Source organism: Heterodontus francisci, unplaced genomic scaffold (assembly GCF_036365525.1).
Source record: "Heterodontus francisci isolate sHetFra1 unplaced genomic scaffold, sHetFra1.hap1 HAP1_SCAFFOLD_51_1, whole genome shotgun sequence".
Classification (NCBI taxonomy): domain Eukaryota; kingdom Metazoa; phylum Chordata; class Chondrichthyes; order Heterodontiformes; family Heterodontidae; genus Heterodontus; species Heterodontus francisci.
The window spans coordinates 747964-758859 of record NW_027141937.1 but is presented as its reverse complement, the minus strand read 5'-3'; the positions used below and the strand labels follow the sequence as shown (position 1 = coordinate 758859).

The 10896-nt window shown below is 44.9% G+C and overlaps 1 non-coding gene across 1 annotated transcript; it reads left to right on the top strand.

Annotated features, from left to right (window-relative positions):
* Nucleotides 1-9150: 9150 nt before the first annotated feature.
* trnat-cgu (transfer RNA threonine (anticodon CGU)) lies at nt 9151-9222 on the top strand. Its single transcript has one exon. It is a non-coding gene; the product is annotated as a tRNA-Thr (tRNA).
* Nucleotides 9223-10896: the final 1674 nt, after the last annotated feature.

Sequence of the window (10896 nt, the reverse complement as noted above, 5' to 3'; positions counted from 1 at the left end):
ATTGTGCAAAGATGGGAGGCAGGTCAGAAGATTGGACAGAATATAAAACAAACAGCAAAGAATGACTAACAGATTGATAAGGAAGGTAAAATTAGAGTACGAGAGAAAGCTAGCAAGAAATATAAAGACAACTAGTAAGAGTTTCGATTATTTTTAAAAGAAAAGAGTTAACAAAGGGAGTGTTGGTCCTATGGAAAGTGTGTCTGGGGAATTAATAATGGATAATTAAGAGATGACAGATGAATTGAACAGATACTTTGGATTGGTCTTCACTATTGAGGATACAAATAACATCCCAGTATTAGCTGCAAGTCAGGAAATGGAAGGGAGGGAGGAACACAAGAAAATTACAATCACCAGGGAAGTGGCACTAAACAAATTGTTGGAGCTGCGGGCTGACAAGTCGCCAGGTCCTGAAGTGGCTAGTGAGATAGTTGATGCGCTGGTTTTAATTTTCCAAAATTCCCTCGCTTCGGGAAGGTTCTGTTAGATTGGAAAGTAGCGAATGTAATTCATTTATTCAAAAAGGGAGGGAGACAGAAAGCAGGAAACGACAGGCCAGTTAGCTTAACATCTGTCTTAGGGAAAATGTTAGGAGCGATTACTGAAGATGTTATAGCAGGGCATTTAGAAAAAAATAAGGTAATCAGGCAGAGTCAACATGGTTTTGTGAAAGGAAAATCATGTTTAACCAATTTATTGGAGTTCTTTGAGGGAGTTACATGTGCTGTGGATAAAGGGGAACCGGTGGATGTATTGTATTTCGATTTCCAGAAGGATAAGGTGACATATCAAAGGTTATTGCAGAAAATAAAAGCACATGGTGTCAGGGGTAACATATTGGCATGGATAGAAGATTGGCTAGCGAACAGGAAACAGAGAGTCAGCATAAATGGGTCATTTTCTGGTTGGCAAGAAGTAACGAGTGGTGTGTCACAAGGATCTGTGCTGGGGCCTCAACCTTCTTCAATTCTCGAAATGACTTTGATGAAGGGACCAAAAGTATGGTTGCTAAATTTGCTGATGACAAAGATAGGTCGGAAAGTAGGTTGTGAAGAGGACATAAGGGGGCTACAAAGGGATATAGATAGGTTAGTGACTGGGCAAAGACCTGGCAAATGGAGTATAATGTGGGAAAGTGGGAAATTGTCCACTTTGGCAGGAAGAATAAAAAAGCATATTCTCTAAATGGTGAGAGATTGCAGAGATCTGAGATGCAGAGGGATCTGGGTGTCCTAGTGCACGAATCGCAAAAGGTTAGTCTGCAGGTACAGCACGTAATTAGGAAAGCTAATAGAATGTTATCATTTATCGCCAGGGGAATTGAATACAATAGTAGGGAGGTTATGCTTCAGCTATATAGGGCATTGGTGAGACCACTTCTGCAGTACTGAGTACAGTACTGGTCTCCTTATTTATGGAAGGATGTAAATGCATTGGAGGTAGTACAGAGAAGGTTTACTGGACTAATACATGGAATGGGTGGGCTGTCTTACGAGGAAAGATTGGACAGGCTAGGTTTGTATCCACTAGAGTTTAGAAGAGAAAGAGGCGACATGATTGAAACATACAAGATCCTGAGGGGTTTTGACAGGGTGGATGTGGAAAGGATGTTTCCCCTTGTGGGAGAATCTAGAGCTAGGGGGTCACTGTTTAAAAATAAGGGGTCACCCATTTAAGACAGAGATGAGGAGCTATTTGCCCCTCAGAGGGTCGTGAGTCTTTGGAATTTTCTTCCTCAAAAGGCGGTGGAAGCAGAGTCTTTGAATATTTTTAAGGGAGCGATGGATGGATTCTTTATCTGCAAGGGGGTGAAAGGTTATCGGAGATAGATGGAAATGTGGAGTAATCAGTTCAGCCATGAGCTTATTGAATGGTGAAGCAGGCTCGAAGGGACGAGTGGCCCACTCCTGCTCCTAATTCGTATGTTCATATGTAAAGACAATGTAGAGTGGTCTGTACTGTTCACAGTACTTCTCCTGTAACTGCCGAAGTGAGACAATCATGTCGACTGTCGATCTACCAGCTCTGAAGCTGCACTGAGACTCAGGATAGATGTGTGATGCCAGGCTCTGGTCAGAGCAATGCGAGCAAAGACCTTCCCCACAATACTTAGCAAGGAGATGCCTCGCTAATTGCTGCAGTCACTGCGATTCCCCCTTATTGTTGTACAAGGTGACAATGTTTGCATCACGCATGTTTTGAGGTGCAGATCTTTCCTTCCAACAGAGACACAGAAGTTCATGGAGATGCTGCAGTAGAGCCACTTTTCCACTTTTGATGATTCCAGGTGGAATACCATCATTTCCCGGGGCTTTACCACTGGCAAGATGGTCAATGGCTTTGTTGAGCTCCACTATGGTGGGGTCACTGTCCAGCTCCTCCATGACAGGGAAGTCTGGAATGGCAGTGAGAGCCACTTCAATGACAATATTCTCCGTTATGTCGAGTTTAAGGTAATGCTCCACTCACCTTTCCATCTGCTTGTTAACAGATGATTCCACTTTGACACCACACTGAGACCTTGAGCATTGTTGTCTGAAAGAGCCTGATCGAGGATGTTGAGGAACTCCTGGGTCCTTTCTGGATCAGTGGTTCGTCAAGTGTTGATCTGAGGACGACGTTCTTCTTGGATGGATGAAGCTTCCTTGGCTGAAGCCTGACCTTGTTACACACCAGGGAGTGATCAGTGTCACAGTCAGCGCTGTGGTAGCTGTGAGTGATGAGGACACTGCTGAGGGTGGTATGTCTGGTGATGATAAGGTCTAGCTGGTGCCAGTGGTGTGATCTCAGATGTCTCCAGGACACCTTGTGGCACAGCTTGACCTGGAAGTAGCTGTTCATCACACAGAATCCATGGTGACAGCATAGCTCCAGCAACCTCTGTCCATTTTCATTCATCTTGCCAATCCCTTGGTGCTCTATGCTCGTTGGCCAAGCTGTAGTCAGTACCCAAGCTTGCGTTGAAGTCTCCTAGAAGGTACAGTCCCTCAGTGCTGGGAATTCTACTGATGGCAGTATCCAGTGTCACATAGAATTGATCCTTGACATCTGGGGTGGAGGTGAGTGTCGGGACATAGATGCACATGAGATTAACTGGGCCCACGCTTGTGGACAAGTGAAGAGTAAGAAGTCTCTCTGAGCCTACTGTGGGTGGTTCACTCATCTCAAGTGGCGTGTTTTTTACTGTGAAAACCACTCCATGCTCACGAGTTGCCTCTTGGGCTTTCCCCTGCCAGAAGAAGGTGTAGTGTTTCTCTTTGAGGGATCCACTTTGAACGAGTCTAGTTTCTTGCAGCACAGCAATGTTCACATTGAGTCTTGTGAGTTCTTTGTCCATCAAAGCTGTCTTGTGTGTGTCATCAACCTGCAGAAGGGTGTCAGTAAGGCCAGGACACATGGTCCTCACATTCCAGCTTGTGATGCGAAGGACTGGTGTCTTCTTTGTTGAGCTTGTTTTTCTTGGTGCATAGATTATCAATCCGTCTGTTGAGAGATGACTCTCTAAGCTACAAGCACCCATTGAAGCAAGCAGGTCGTGGCAGGACAGCACCTAACTGACTGGGGGCTACCCAGCTTGGAGTGGGTGGTAGCTATCAATGAGATGCGATGATCTCTTCAACTGTCAGAAGTAACCCCTGGCGCTCATACTCTGCACCAATTGAGTGAGAGCTTATTCCACGGTAACCGTTTCTTCCCGTGTTGTGCTAATGTTTAAGCACAAATAGTGTCCTCTACACGGCACGTTAGTACTGAACACAAAATGGCTCCTTTGGTCATGTGTTAATTATAAAATGGCTTTCTTGACCTTGTTAGTTATTGCAATGGATACATTATAAAAATGGTCAAATTAAACTAAGATCGAACTACCCAAGCTTACCTGCATCCTCCAGTCCTCTGGCAACATTCCCATATTTAAGGAGGATTGAAAGATTGTGGTTCGAGTCTCTGATATTTCCACCCTTACTTCCCTCAGCAACCCAGGCTGCAGCCCATTCAAACTGGGTGACTTTTCTACTGTGAGAGCTGCCAACCTTGTAATTGTCTCCACTTTATCTATTTTCATCCTGTCCAATTTCTTCACTTCCTCCTCCTTTACTGTGACATTTGCAGCATCTGCTTATTTTGTGATACTTAATTAGTGCCTCAGCCACACCCTCTGCCTCCACAGGATCTCCTAATTGACCCACCCTTTCATTGACTGTCCATATGTTGGTAAAAGACTTCAGTGTTCCCAGTTATGTGACCTGCTAATCTTTTGTCATACATTCTCTTGCTGATCTCATTTCCTTTTTCAGCTCTCCTCTGTACTTTCTGTATTCTGCTTGTTTCTCTACTGCATATGAATCCTCACATGATTTCGATGTGAATGATTTTTGAACTATTTTGTAAAAGGATTTAGTTTTGTAAATTTCTCCCTAGCTCCCCTCATGGTCAGGCAGAAAGTTTAACTGCTGTGTTTTCAAACAGCAACAGCTTTATTTGAAAAGCCATTGTGACAGGATTCCGGGTTTTAATCCAGTCACAAATCTGGTTCTGATGTCTTGTGGATCCAGCTGTCACATGACCTGTCAGAGGATGACCTCATAATTGACCCAGTCATGGAGCTGTGGGTTGATGTTTAAATTGTTGCAAAATAATTTTCCAGAAGGACAATCAAAATGAATCGATATATAAAAGGTAGATTTTGTGAATTTGTGCTCCCAGTGGAAATTCCTGCAGAGTCTGCTGGTTTTCATATCCCCAATTCCGCACAGGAAGCTCTGTGCTCAGAGTCTGTATTCATTACATCAACATTATACAGAATCATTTCATGGGAGACGCCAGTGTGAATTGTAAACAGGTGGTTCAGTTTTAACTTTCAAATTAACACAGAAGCAAAATACTGCAGATGCTGGAAATCTGAAATAAAAACAGAAAATGCTGGAAATACTCAGCAGGTCTGGCAGCATCTGTGGAGAGAGAAACAGAGTTAACGTTTGTGGTCTGTGACCTTTCATCAGAACTGGGCTGAAATTGTCTGAGTGCCAAGTGGCCTCTTTCTGTGCCTTAAACTTTCTATGAGTCTAAGATTCTATGAGATTCTGGAATCAATTTCAGGGTCGATGACATTGCACTCTGTAAGGATAGGAAGATGGAGATTATTAAGTACAGTGCAAGAATATAGATGCTTTTACATTATTTTAATCAAAATTGATTGAAATTTTGTGCTCACGAATCCTATCTTTTGATCACAATGACACTGATAACAATGGAAAAAGCAAGACTTGCATTTCACGACCACAGGACGTTGCAAAGTCTTTTACAGCCAATGAAGGACTTTCCAAGTGTAGTCACTGTAGTCATGTAGGAAACATGGTGGCCAATGTGCGCACAGCAAGCTCCCAGAAACAACAATGTGATAAAAACAAGATAATCTGTTTTTAAATGATGTTGATTCAGGGTTAAACAATGACCAGCATCCCAGAAATAATTCCCCTTCTATTCTCTGAAATAGTGCCATGGTACCTTTAACATCCACCTGAGAGGGCAGAGGGATCCTCAGTTTTCTGTCTCACCTGAAAAACAGCATTTCTGATAGTGCAGCACTGCCTTAGTACTGTACTGGAGTGTCAGCCATTTTTAAAGGGCTGTTAGTCCTACTGGAAAATATTTAAAGGAAGATTAAATGAAATGAAATAAATACATTGCTTTTGCCTCTCTCCCATCCCCCCAATAACAGTTAAATTAATCATTTGCCCTTCCCTCCGAAAACCTACCTTTACCATCTGACCCTCCGCCCAAAACTGCACAAACTGTAAATTATAACCCTTCCCACCATCCCCTACACCCATGACATTAATTTGACTCCTTCCCCCCTCCCCCACACTGAGAAACTTACCTTCTCCCCCCTCCCCACCAGTGTTGCACCTCATTTCCCCGGATGGGGCTCCGAAGGCACGGCAATGCCGGCCACTGGGCTGATGATCACAGTGGGATATCAGGAAGTGATGGGATAATAATTAATGCAGGTTTGTGGTCCCGTTGCCGAGCGGTGGGGGTCCCCCACAAGGCCTCGCCGTCGCCGGCAATATCGAGCCAGGCCCTGCCGGCGTTGAGGTCCGTGGCGGGCCTCATACGGAGCCATCTTCAGGCGGCTCCCACCCCACCCCCACCACAGATCTCGACATCGAGGGCTCTATAGAATCCAGCCCATTGTTTCTGTCAATCTCAACTCCACAAGGATTTGTCTGTGAATTGTAGAAAAATTAAAGCTCCATAAGCTTTTGATAAAAGGGGTTTCAAATCCATTTCCAAACAAATGATAGTTCTCATTGTATCTAGAACATGTTTTCTTACATTCAAACATACCAATTAGGAGCAGGAGTAGACCACTCGGCCCCTCGAGCCTGCTCCACCATTCAATAAGATCATGGCTGATCTGATTGTAACCTCAACTCCACATTCCCATCTGCCCCCGATAGCCTTTCACCCCCTTGTTTATCAAGAATCTATCTACCTCTATCTTAAAATATTTCAGAATTTCTGTCGTTCAGCAACTCTCACTTTATTTCCTGGATTTCACCTAAAAAATGTATTTCCACACTTTGGATATCCTGTACTATATTAATGTTTTTTTCTCTCTTGGGATCTCCCTTTAATTATATTCAGTGCTGGTATTTTACTGCCACACACTGACTGAAAGTGTCCCATCTTTCTGCAAGAAAAACTCTCAGCTTCTTTGGCGAGGCAGTTTTCCCACTTGTGTCTCTCTCGGCCACACCTACTGCAATTGATTGCAGCTACCACTAGATGCTCTTCCCGTCTTTCTTGTCTTTTACCACTAATTTTTCCTTTTGCTTTCTTAACAAATTCAATTGAGTCTGCAACTCTCGAGATCAGACTCTCCCTGTCCCCTCGGACAACAGATTGGTTAAACTTTCTAACCTCTGCTTGGCTGCTCAATTGATACTCTTTCGTTAATGTGAGATCAGCCCTGGACTGTAGATGATCTGAAAGGGTGTTGTCTAATACCCCGAACACAATCCTGTCTCCATTCAGCTCTTCTCTTAAGTTGCCGTATTCACAATCCTCCGTGAGATTGTACAAGTCATTGATAAATGAGTGAATACTCTCCCCTTTCTGTTTTGTACGCTTATTAAATTCAAAGTGATTCCTGACAATGCAGCTGCCAGCCGACGTCATCAAAGCGCTCCAAGCTGCGCACATGCACAAACACTCTCCTGCGCTCTGAGATGCTGTGCATGCTCAGCCTACGTCTTCCAGGACGAAGTGGCGCATGCGCGGGAAAACTCTCTACCACCTCTCAGCCACTCACTCCAGGCCGCTCACTGCCCGCTCCTTGCTACCCCGCTCCCCCGCCCTCCGGCCGCTTGCTACCCCCCCACCCCCACACTGCCCTCTCTCCGTCCACTCACGCCCCGCTTCCCCCCCACGTCACTCCAGACACTAGCTCCAAGCCATGCTGCTTCCCTCCTCTCGGCCTCTCGCTCCAATATTCGATCATTCTTCACCGCACCACCCGATAAAGCAAGGCGAGCCTCGAGGGGTGATGGGGCAATGTTGGAGCGAGTGGCCGAGAGGAGGGAAGTGGCAGAGCCCATGGCCTGGAGTGAGAGCAGCCAGAGAGCAGGATGGGGGTGGTGGCGGGTGATGCGGGGAGTGAGCAGTCAGAGAGTGGGATGGGGGGAAGCGGGGAATGATCGTCTGGAGAATGGGATGGCACTGTTTAGAGGGGATTTGAGGAAAAAATGTATCGCCTCGAGGGTGGTTGGAATCTGGAACACATTGCCTGAAGGAGTGGTAGAGGCAGGAACCCTCACAACATTTAAGAAGTATCTAGATGAGCACTCAAAACGCCACAGAATACAAGGCTACGGCCACGTGCTGGAAAATGGAATTAGAATAGATAGGTACTTGATGGCCGGCACGGACACGATGGCCGAAGGGCCTGTTTCTGTGCTGTATAACTCTATGACTCTATGAAACCTCACTGAATTACAGAGGGTGTGCAGCACTGTCAGAGGTGCTGTCCTTCTGATGAGACTTCAAACAGCGCAACGTTCTCCGAGTATCAACCAAAACATGTCCATTGTGTAGATATGTGCCATATTTGCTTATGAAATGACAGTCACTGCTCCGAAAGTAATTCACTTTAGGTGAATTAAGATGACTTGGTACTATATAACTGGCGAATGCACAAGAAGGAGCGGGGGACTGTTGGGGGTGGGACGGAGGCGGCGATGGCAAACTTTGAGGGGATTTTTGGGTCGAAGTTGTTTTCTGTGATAAATTGAGTAGCTCCATCTTTAAGCCTGGCAGCTGCCTGAATGTCACAGACAGTGACGTTTCAGTGGAAGAGGCTGCATTTGCGCATGTACCAGTACAGCGTCACCTGGTGGTTGCGTTGTCAGCAAATGCAGCGTTTTAACTTTGGCTCCACGATGACATTTTTTTCCTCAATTTAAATATGTCTTGAGTGCCTTAATAACTTCTTCACATGTAGCCTTCTGTTCTTCATGAGGATGTTGCCTGCACACTCCCTTCATTGCAGACAATAGCGTACTGACCTGTTCCATGTCTGGCTTCTGCACGAGACCCGATGCAGTACGATACCTTGCAAACCTCTGGAACCATCTCGGCCAGTCCTCGGCTTGGTCCAGTCCAGTGACCTGTTCAAAGGTACAGGCAAAGATTTCTCCATCTTTGCTTTGGTTTACTGTGGCCCCCAATTAATATTTTGATATCTGTCAAGGCTTAGTACAGAATTTATAAGAATCTGACGGTTAAAATAACCTGAGTTTACTCTGCACATCTTGCATTGAAGGTTTCATCTACAACTCTCCATGAGGTGCCGTACAGATTATATTACAGCACTTCCTGTGATGATGCACATAGTCTATTTATATAATCTGCCCAGTAACAACCCAATGTCCACTCTTATATTATTGTACAGATGTGAGAAAAGCTGAGGATGGGAATGGAATGTCTGAATGAAGATTTCATGATGCTGATGATGGAAATGAGGCTGATCTGTTCCCCATTCCACAATCCCTCTTTATTTCTGTGCATGTTTCTCGATGCTGTTTCAACCAAATTGAAAAAGAATCACAAATCCTCCTCTGGAGCCTCAGGTGTCCATTAAGGAAAGGCATGGTGGCCAAGTGGTAAGGCGTCAGTTTCGTAAACTGAAAATCACGGGTTCAATCCCTGTCCGTGCCTTATGATTAGTTTCTAACTTTAAATGTGATGTTTCCAGAAAAGATGGCTGTTGCATTAGTTTCGGCCATCTGGAAATCAGTGTCATGTTATACTTTATTCTGGACACTGGGAAGAACATGAGGTGTTGCCACATGGTTCCTCGAGCCTTCTCTGCCATTGATGGAGTGAAAATAACTGAGGTCCAAGCACAGAACCTTATTACTGTGCATTTGCTTGATATTTAACAGAGCTATTCTATTAATCCCACATCCCGCACTCCTGTCCTTTCCCCCATTGCCCTGTTAGATTTTCCATGTCAGGTATATATCCAATTCCATTTAGAGTTAACATTGAATCTGCTTCCACTGACCTTTCAGGATTGCATTCCAGACCAGAACAACACGCTGCTGAAAAAACAATCTCCTCATCACAACTCGAATTCTTTTGTCAATTACTTTAAATGTGTTTCCTCTGGTTACTGACCCTTCTGTCACTGGCAACACTTTCTCGTTCTTTACTCTATCAAAACTCTTCAGGATTTGCATTTCCTGCTGCCTTTGCTGATATAACAAGGCTGAGCACACATCACCAAAAGGAATATGATTGGCTCTGAATCACATTTATCCTTCCTGTCAATCTGATGTGGACCTTGTATTTTCCCGGAACCAAACAACCTGAGCAACAAGTGTGGGTTCCAGTGATTCCCACTGCTCTTAGAGAGAGAGGATGTGATAATGAGCCAGATAGAAGAAAGGAGTGAGATAGAGAGTAAAATAGCCCTGGTCTGTTTCTACTAACCCCCGGCCCCCTACTTAAAATGGCATCATTTTCTCCTGCCTCTCCACATTCTCATCCATTGATTAATGCAATCCTTTCATCTGGAACATAGAACATAGAACAGTACAGCACAGTACAGGCCCGTCGGCCCACGATGTTGTGCCGAACCTTTAACCTACCCTAAGATCAAACTACCTACATACCCTTCATTCTATTATCATCCATGTACCTATCCAAGAGTCACTTAAATGTCCCTAATGTATCTGCTTCTACTACCACCGCTGGCAGTGCACCCACCACTCTCTGTGTAAAGAACCTACCTCTGACATCTCCCCGAGACCTTCCTCCATCACCTTAAAATTATGCCCCCTGGTGATAGCCCTTTCTGCCCTGGGAAAATGTCTCTGGCTATCCACTCTATCTATGCCTCTCATATTCTTGTACCCCTCTATCAAGTCACCTCTCATCCTTCTTCGTTCCAATGAGAAAAGCCCCAGCACCCTCAACCTTTCTTCGTAAAACATACCCTCCAGTCCAGGCAGCATCCTGGTAAATCTCCTCTGCACCCTCTCTAAAGCTTCCACATCCTTCCGATAATGAGGCGACCAGAACTGAACACAATATTCCAAGTGTGGTCTAACCAGGGCTTTATAGAGCTGCAGCATAACCTCGCGGCTCTTAAACTCAATCCCCCTGTTAATGAAAGCCAACACACCGTACGCCTTCTTAACAACCCTATCAACTTGGGTGGCAACTTTGAGTGATCTATGGACATGGACCCCAAGATCCCTCTGTTCCTCCACACTCCCAAGCATCCTGTCTTTAAGCCTGTATTCTGCATTCAAATTCGACCTTCCAAAATGAATCACTTCACACTTTTCCAGGTTGAACTCCATCTGTCCCTTTAATTCCTGTTTC